The sequence below is a fragment of the Oncorhynchus mykiss genome, chromosome 22, assembly GCF_057628025.1.
Source record: "Oncorhynchus mykiss isolate SJ-2025 chromosome 22, ASM5762802v1, whole genome shotgun sequence".
NCBI classification, from domain to species: Eukaryota; Metazoa; Chordata; class Actinopteri; order Salmoniformes; family Salmonidae; genus Oncorhynchus; species Oncorhynchus mykiss.
Window position 1 is genome coordinate 13328721 of NC_143043.1, and position 8048 is coordinate 13336768.

At 40.6% G+C, this 8048-nt stretch overlaps 1 long non-coding RNA gene across 1 annotated transcript; it reads right to left on the bottom strand.

The window, feature by feature from the left end:
• Positions 1-218: 218 nt before the first annotated feature.
• Positions 219-5654, bottom strand: LOC149972805 (uncharacterized). The gene is made up of 3 exons (XR_016490534.1): positions 5348-5654; positions 4916-4977; positions 219-1539 (listed from the first exon to the last, which is right to left on the bottom strand). It is a non-coding gene; the product is annotated as an uncharacterized LOC149972805 (long non-coding RNA).
• Between the last annotated feature and the right edge of the window lie 2394 nt (positions 5655-8048).

An 8048-nucleotide genomic window follows, 5' to 3' on the forward strand; every position in this document is an offset into this window, starting at 1 on the left:
ATACCTCGCTGGCTTTTCCAGGCATCCTCAAGTAAGATGAGAGGGGGAGGGGTGTTTCCTTGTTACCTACAGTTGGTGCAAAATCTCTAATGTTAAGCAAGGCTCGAGGCTTTTGCTCACCTAAATTAGAATGCCTAATGATAAACTGCAGACCATAATATTTACCAGTAGAGTATGTCTATATATACAGTACGATTCAAAATTTTGGACACACCTACTTATTCAAGTATTTTAATTTTTTTATTACTATTTTCTACATTGCAGAATAATAGTGAAGACATCAAAACTATTAAATAACACATATGGAATCATGTAGTAACCAAAAAAGTGTTAAACAAATCAAAATATATTTTAATATTCGAGATTATTCAAAGTCAAATCAAAACCAAATCAAATTTTGTTGGTCACATACACATGGTTAGCAGTGTCTGTGTGGTGTAGCGCCATGCTTGTGCTTCTAGTTCTGACAGTGCAGTAATATCTAATAAGTAATCTAACAATTCCACAACAACTACCTAAAACACACAAATCTAAAGGGATGGAATAAGAATTTGTACATTTGTACATAAATATATGGATGAGCAATGACCGAGCGGCATAGACAAGATGCAATAGATGGTATAAGATACAGTATATACATATGAGATGAGTAATGTAAGATATGAAAACATTAATAAAGTGGCATTATTTAAAGTGAGTAGTGATCGATTTATTAAAGTGGCCAATGATTTGAGTCTGTATGTAGGCAGCAGCCTCTCTGTGTTAGTGATGGCTGTTCAACAGTCTGGTGGCCTTGAGATAGAAGCTGTTTCAGTCTCTTGGTCCCAGCTTTGATGCACCTGTACTGACTTCACCACCTGGATGGTAGAGTAGTGAACAGGTAGTGGCTCAGGTGGTTGTTGTCCTTGATTATCTTTTTGGCCTTCCTGTGACATCGGGTGGTGTAGGTGTCTAGGAGGGTAGGTAGTTTGCCCCCGGTGATGTGTTGTGCCGACTGCACCACCCTCTGGAGAAGCTTGAGGTTGAGGGCGGTGCAGTTGCAGTGAGGGTGCAGTGAGGGTTTTAGTTGACAAGCAAAATTTCTTCAGCCTCCTAAGGTTGAAGAGGCGCTGTCGCACCTTCTTCACCACACTGTCTGTGTGAGTGGACCATTTCAGTTTTTCTGTGATGTGTACGTCAAGGAACTTTCCACCTTCTCCACTACTGTTGCATCTACAGTATGTGGATAGGGGGGTTGCTCCCTCTGCTGTTTCCTGAAGTCCACAATCATCTCCTTTGTTTTGTTGACGTTGAGTGAGAGGTTATTTTCCTGACACCACAATCGAAGTGCCCTCACCTCCTCCCTGTAGGCTGTCTCGTTGTTGTTGATAATCAAGCTCACTACTGTTGTGTTGTCTGCAAACTTGATGATAGAGTTGGAAGTGTGCTTGGCCACACAGTAATGGGTGAGCAGTGAGTACATGAGGGGGCTGAGCACGCACCCTTGTGGGTCCCAGTGTTGAGGATCAGCGGGGTGGAGATGTGGCAGCCCATCTCCGCCTGGGGAAAAAAAAAGAGGGAGAGAGAAGTTGAAAAAAGGATGGACATTAGATTATGGTGAAGAAAAATGATAAAAGAAGACAATAACTATAGAACAAAACCCATACCTACCGAGTTTTGAAGGGAAATAATGATTTTATTTTAAAAGATAGTTGTTATAATTTTGTTAAGAAAAACAGCCTTGAGGTTAGCCTAGCATCATGTGACACCGAGAGAGAATTGCTTGGGAAAGATTAACGAGTTCATGTTCCCATGGGATATCTGTTACTGCTATAAAGAGTACTGTCTGTATTGATAGCTGTGCTTGCTGTGGATCTTGTGAGGAAGCCTGCAAGGAACTGCCATACTTCGCTAAGTGAACATTTACGAGTAGTGAGTTAACACAACGGTGGGGTGCTTCGGGACTTCATGTGTGTTGTCATTTTTTTTTAGTTCCAACGCATGCCAAAGGGTTAAGCAAGATTGAAATAATTTGGACATGGGTTGTGCACAACTCATTGGGGTTTATTACTATTATTTTTATTTGTATGTGGTGCTTTGAAAATGTAATACACATTTTGAACCTCATGTATTTTGCCTTGGTGGAGTCATTTGCTGTTTCAATTTAATTTAATGCATGGAAAGTATATCATTATACAATTACAAAAATCTATAATCATTCCATCTGAAGTTAATACCCTATTTGTCATCAACCTTGATAGTTTACAATAGGGATTCTTATTGAAGATGTTCTTCTTACCTAACATCCCATGCTGTTGAGATACTCTACTTAAGTTAATATCATGAGAGTCAAATTCGAGCCTGGTGAGAGGGTTACACTAGTCTCTCAAAGCACTTCATGATGACAGAAGTGAGTGCTACGGTGCGATAGTCATTTAGTTCAGTTATCTTTGCCTTCTTGGGTACAGGAACAATGGTGTCCATCATGAAGCATGTGGGGACAGCAGACTGGGATAGGGAGCGATTGAATATGTCCGTAAACACACCAGCCAGCTGGTCTGCTCTGAGGACTTGGCTAGGAATGCTGTCAGGGCCAGCAGCCTTGCGAAGATTAACAAGTTTAAATGTCTTACTCACGTCGGCTACGGAGAACAAGACGTCGGTGTCCGTGACGTGGCTGGTTTTCTTTTTGCAGTCCGTAATTGCTCTAGACACTGCGACATGCATCTCATGTCTGAGCCGTTGAATTGCGACTCCACTTTGAACCCTATACTGACATTTTGCTTGTTGTATGGCATAACTACAATGTTTATATTCGGCTATATTCCAAGTCATCTTTCAATGGCTAAATACAGTAGTTCGTGCTTTCAGTTTTGCGCAAATGCCGCCATCTAGCCATGGTTTCTGGTTAGGGTAGGTTTTAATAGTCGCAGTGTGTACATCTCCAATGCACTACCTTATAAACTCACTCACCGAGTCAGCGTATGAATCAATGTTATTTGCTGAGGCTACCTAGAACATTTCCCAGTTAAAATCCCAGCTACAATAAATGCATCCTCAGGATATATGGTTTTCAGTGAAGTTCCTTGAGAGCCGTCGTGGTATCTGCTTGAGGGGGGATATACACAGCTGTGACGATAACCAATAAGAAAACTCTTGGGAGATAATATGGTCGGCATTTGATTGTAAAGGATTCTAGGTCAGGTGAACAGAAGGACTTGAGTTCCTGTATCTTGTTATGATTACACCATGAGTCGTTAATCATGAAGCATACACCTCCGCCCTTGTTCTTCCCAGAGAGATGTTTATTTCTGTCAGCGCGACGCATGAATAAACCCGGTGGCTGTTCCGACTCTGACATCATATCCCATATTTCCATCAAACAGAGAATGTTGGAAGGCAACCCTTGCCCTAATTTCGTCCACCTTGTTGTCTAGAGACTGGACTTTGGCGAGTAATATACTTGGAAGCGGTGGGTGGTGTGCACGCCTTTGAAGTCTGACCAGGAGGCCGCTCCGTCTACCTCTTCTGCGGTGACGTTGTTTTGGGTCGGCCTCTGGGATTAGATCAAATGTCCTGGGTGGTGGGCCGAACAAAAGATGTTCTTCGGGAAAGTCGTATTCCTGGTCATAATGTTGGTAAGTTGACATCGCTCTTATATCCAATAGTTCTTCTCTGCTATATGTAATAAAACTTGAGATTTTCTGGGCTAATAATGTAAGAAATAATACATTAAAGAACAAATACTGCATCGTTTTCTAAGGACTCGAAGTGAGGCGGCCATCTCTATCGGCGCCATCCTTTGCCTTGATGACGGCTTTGCCCAATCTTGACATTTTCTCAACCATCTTCATAAGGTAGTCACCTGGAATGCATTTCAATTCACAGGTGTGCTTGTTAAAAGTTAATTTGTGGAATGTCTTTCCTTCTTAAGGCATTGGAACCAATCAGTGTTGTGACAAGGTAGTGGTGGTATACAGAAGATAGCCCTATTTGGTAAAATACCAAGTCCGTATTATGGCAAGAACAGCTCAAATAAGCAGAGGGAAATGACAGGTCATCATTACTTTAAGACATGAAGGTCAGTCAATCCGGAAAATTTCAAGAACTTTTAAAGTTTCTTCAAGTGCAGTCGAAAAAACAGGACTTCATGTTGCTGCAAATAAACCACCACAAAAGGACATGCTTTCCAGTATATTGTATCTCTAACAGAGATGGCTGATTGGCCAATTTTACTGTGTTGAAAAGGGACAACGCAATCCCCTCTAGTTACTGCCATTGTTATCCTGGATGTGCTTTCCTTGAGCATGATATGCCGACATAGGGGTGGAGAGGCAAGACCATGCAGGATGTTAAAGACAAGGCTTGCATCTACATCCTGCTTAAAGCTATCCAGACTAAATAAATTATGTTTTTAAATGATATCACAATGGTGGTAACTGTTTGGTTTGTTATTAAAAATCTTAAGTGTTTGTTTGTAGAGTGATTCAATTGCTTTCAGAATCGTAGCTCCTGCTTGTGAACAGCATTTGAGGCAATATCTCAGATGTGAGAAGATCACAGCATGCATATATAGTTTGGTGGCCTCCAGAGGAAGGAAAGGTCTGATAAACCTAAAGTTGGATAATCCAAACTTAACCTTTCTGATCTCCCCATCCCGGATCCGGGATCGTGAATACAGACTCAAGCTCATTACCATAACGCAACGTTAACTATTCATGAAAATCGCAAATGAAATGAAATAAATATGCTAGCTCTCAAGCTTAGCCTTTTGTTAACAACACTGTCATCTCAGATTTTCAAAATATGCTTCTCAACCATTGCAAAACAAGCATTTGTGTAACAGTATTGATGGCTAACGTAGCATTTAGCATTAGCATTCAGCTGGCAACATTTACACAAAAAAACAGAAAAGCATTCAAATAAAATCATTTACCTTTGAAGAACTTCAGATGTTTTCAATGAGGAGACTCTCAGATAGCAAATGTTCAGTTTTTCCTGAAAGATTATTTGTTTAGGACAAATCGCTCTGTTTTCTGCGTCACGTTTAGCTATGAAAAAACCCCTGTATCCAGGATTGTGTAAATCTATCAGCAAGCTCATTAGCATAACACAACGTTAACTATTCATGAAAATCGCAAATGAAATGAAATAAATATGCCATCTCTCAAGCTTAGCCTTTTGTAAACAACACTGTCATCTCAGATTTTCAAAATATGCTTCTCAACCATAGGAAAACAATCATTTGTGTAAAAGTAGCTAGCTAGCGTTAGCATTTAGCGTTAGCATTTAGCGTTAGCATTAGCGTTAGCATCCAGCACGCAACATTTCAACAAAAACATAAAAGCCTTCAAATAAAATCATTTACCTTTGAAGAACTTCTGATGTTTTCAATGAGGATACTCTCAGTTAGATAGCAGATGCTCAGTTTTTCCAAAAAGATTATTTGTGTATTAGAAATAGCTCTGTTTTATACATCACATTTGGCTACCAAAAAAAATCCGAAAATTCAGTCCTCAAAACGCGAACTTTTTTCCAAATTAACTCCATAATATCGACTGAAAACATGGCAAACATGGCGAATCATCAATCATCAAGGTGTTTTTCACATATCTCTTCATTGATACATCGTTCTTGGACACATGGTTTCTCCCCTATATCAAATGGAAAAGTACGAGCAGCTGGCAATTGCGCACCGAATTCCACGCAGGACACCAGGCGGACACTTGGAAAATGTAGTCTCTTATGGTCAATCTTCCAATGATATGCCTACAAATACGTCACAATGCTGCTAAGACCTTGGGCGAACGACAGAAAGTGTAGGCTCATTCCTTGCGCAATCACAGCCATATAAGGAGACAATGGAAAACAGAGCTTCAGAAATTCTGCTAATTCCTGGTTGATGCATCATCTTGGTTTCGCCTGTAGAATGAGTTCTGGGGCACTTACAGACAAAATCTTTGCAGATTCTGAAACTTCAGAGTGTTTTCTTTCCAAAACTGTCAAGAATATGCATAGTCGAGCATCTTTTCGTGACAAAATATCGCGCTTAAAACGGGAACGTTTTTTATCCAAAAATGAAATAGCGCCCCTAGAGATCTAACAGGTTAACCGTGTTAACCACCTTGTTTACATGTTTCTTAATAAATCTCAAGTTGGAGTCCAAAATTACACCAAGATACCTGAAATTAGACACAACTTTCAGATTCTCCCCATTAACAAGAACAGCTCGTTGCCCCTGTAATAGGGTTTGAGGCAGAGAATACCAGTGGAGAGAGGGGAACCGGCCAGGCAGAGACAGCAAGGCTCCAGTGCCTTTCCATTCACCTTCACCTGCCTCCAGCTGTTCGCTTAGAAATTCTAGGGACAGTAAGGAGTCCTGCGTCTTGTGACCGTAGCCTACGTGTAGGTATGTACGGCAAGACCAAATCGGAAAGATGGGTAGGAGCAAGCCCATGTAATGCTTTGTAGGTTAGCAGTAAAACCTTGAAATCAGCCCTTGCCTTAATAGGAAGCCAGTGTAGAGAGGCTAGCACTGGAGTAATATAATCACATTTTTTGGTTCTAGTCAAGATTCTAGCAGCCATGTTTAGCACTAACTGAAGTTTATTTAGTGCTTTATCCGGGTAGCCGGAAAGTAGAGCATTGCAATAGTCTAACCTAGAAGTGACAAAAGCATGGATACATTTTTCTACATAATTTTTGCACAGAAAGTTTCTGATTTTTACAATGTTATGTAGATGGAAAAAACTGTCCTTGAAACATTCTTGATATGTTCGTCAAAAGAGAGATCAGGGTCCAGAGTAACGCCAAGGTCCTTCGCAGTTTTATTTGAGAGGACTGTACAACCAACAAGATTAATTGTCAGATTCAACAGAAGATCTCTTTGTTTCTTGGGACCTAGAACTAGCATCTCTGTTTTGTCCGAGTTTAAAGGTAGAACATTCACTTCCTTATGTCTGAAACACAGGCTTCCAGGGACGGCAATTTTGGGGCTTCGCCATGTTTCATCGAAATGTACAACTGTATGTCGTCCGCATAGAATTGAAAGTTAACGTTATGTTTCCGAATGACATCACCAAGAGGTAAAATATATAGTGAAATCAATAGTAGTCTCAAAACGGAGCCTTGAGGAACACCAACATTTACAGTTGAATTGTCAGAGGACAAACCATCCGCAGAGACAAACTCATATCTTTCCAACAGATAAGATCTAAACCAGGCCAGAACTTGTCCGTGTAGACCAATTTGGGTTTCCAATCTATCCAAAAGAATGTGATGATCGATGGTATCAAAAGCAGCACTGAGGTCTAGCAGCACGAGGACAGATGCAGTCGGTCTGACGCCATTAAAAGGTAATTTACCACCTTCCCAAGTGCAGTCTCAGTTCTATGATGGGGTCTAAATCCAGACTGAAGCGTTTCGTATACATTGTCTTCAGGAAGGCAGTGAGTTGCTGCGCAACAGCTATTTCATATATTTCTGAGAGGAATGGGAGATTCGATATAGGCCGATAGTTTTTGATATATTTTCTCGGTTAAGCTTTTGCTTTTTCAAGAGAGACTTTATTCCTGCCACTTTTTGTGAGTTTGGTACACATCCGATGGATAGAAAGCCATTTATTATGTTCAACATAGGAGGGCCAAGCACAGGAAGCAACTCTTTCAGTAGTTTATTTGGAATAGGGTCCAGTATGCAGATTGAAGGTTTAGAGGCCATGATTATTTTCATCAATGTGTCAATAGATATAGTGTTAAAAACCTTGAGTGTCTCCCTTGATCCTAGGTCCTGGCAGAGTTGTGCAGACTCAGGACAACTGAGCTTTGGAGGAATACGCAGATTTAAAGAGGAGTCCGTAATTTGCTCTCTAATGATCATGATCTTTTCCTCAAAGAAGTTCATGAATTTAACTGAAAGCCATCCTCTCTTGGGGGAATACTGCTTTTTAGTTAGCTTTGCGACAGTATCAAAAATATATTTGGATGCACCAAGTCTGGTACCAACAGGACACTAAACAGCTTCAACCTTTCAGCCATAAGACTACAAAACAGTTCACTAAATACTGTAGC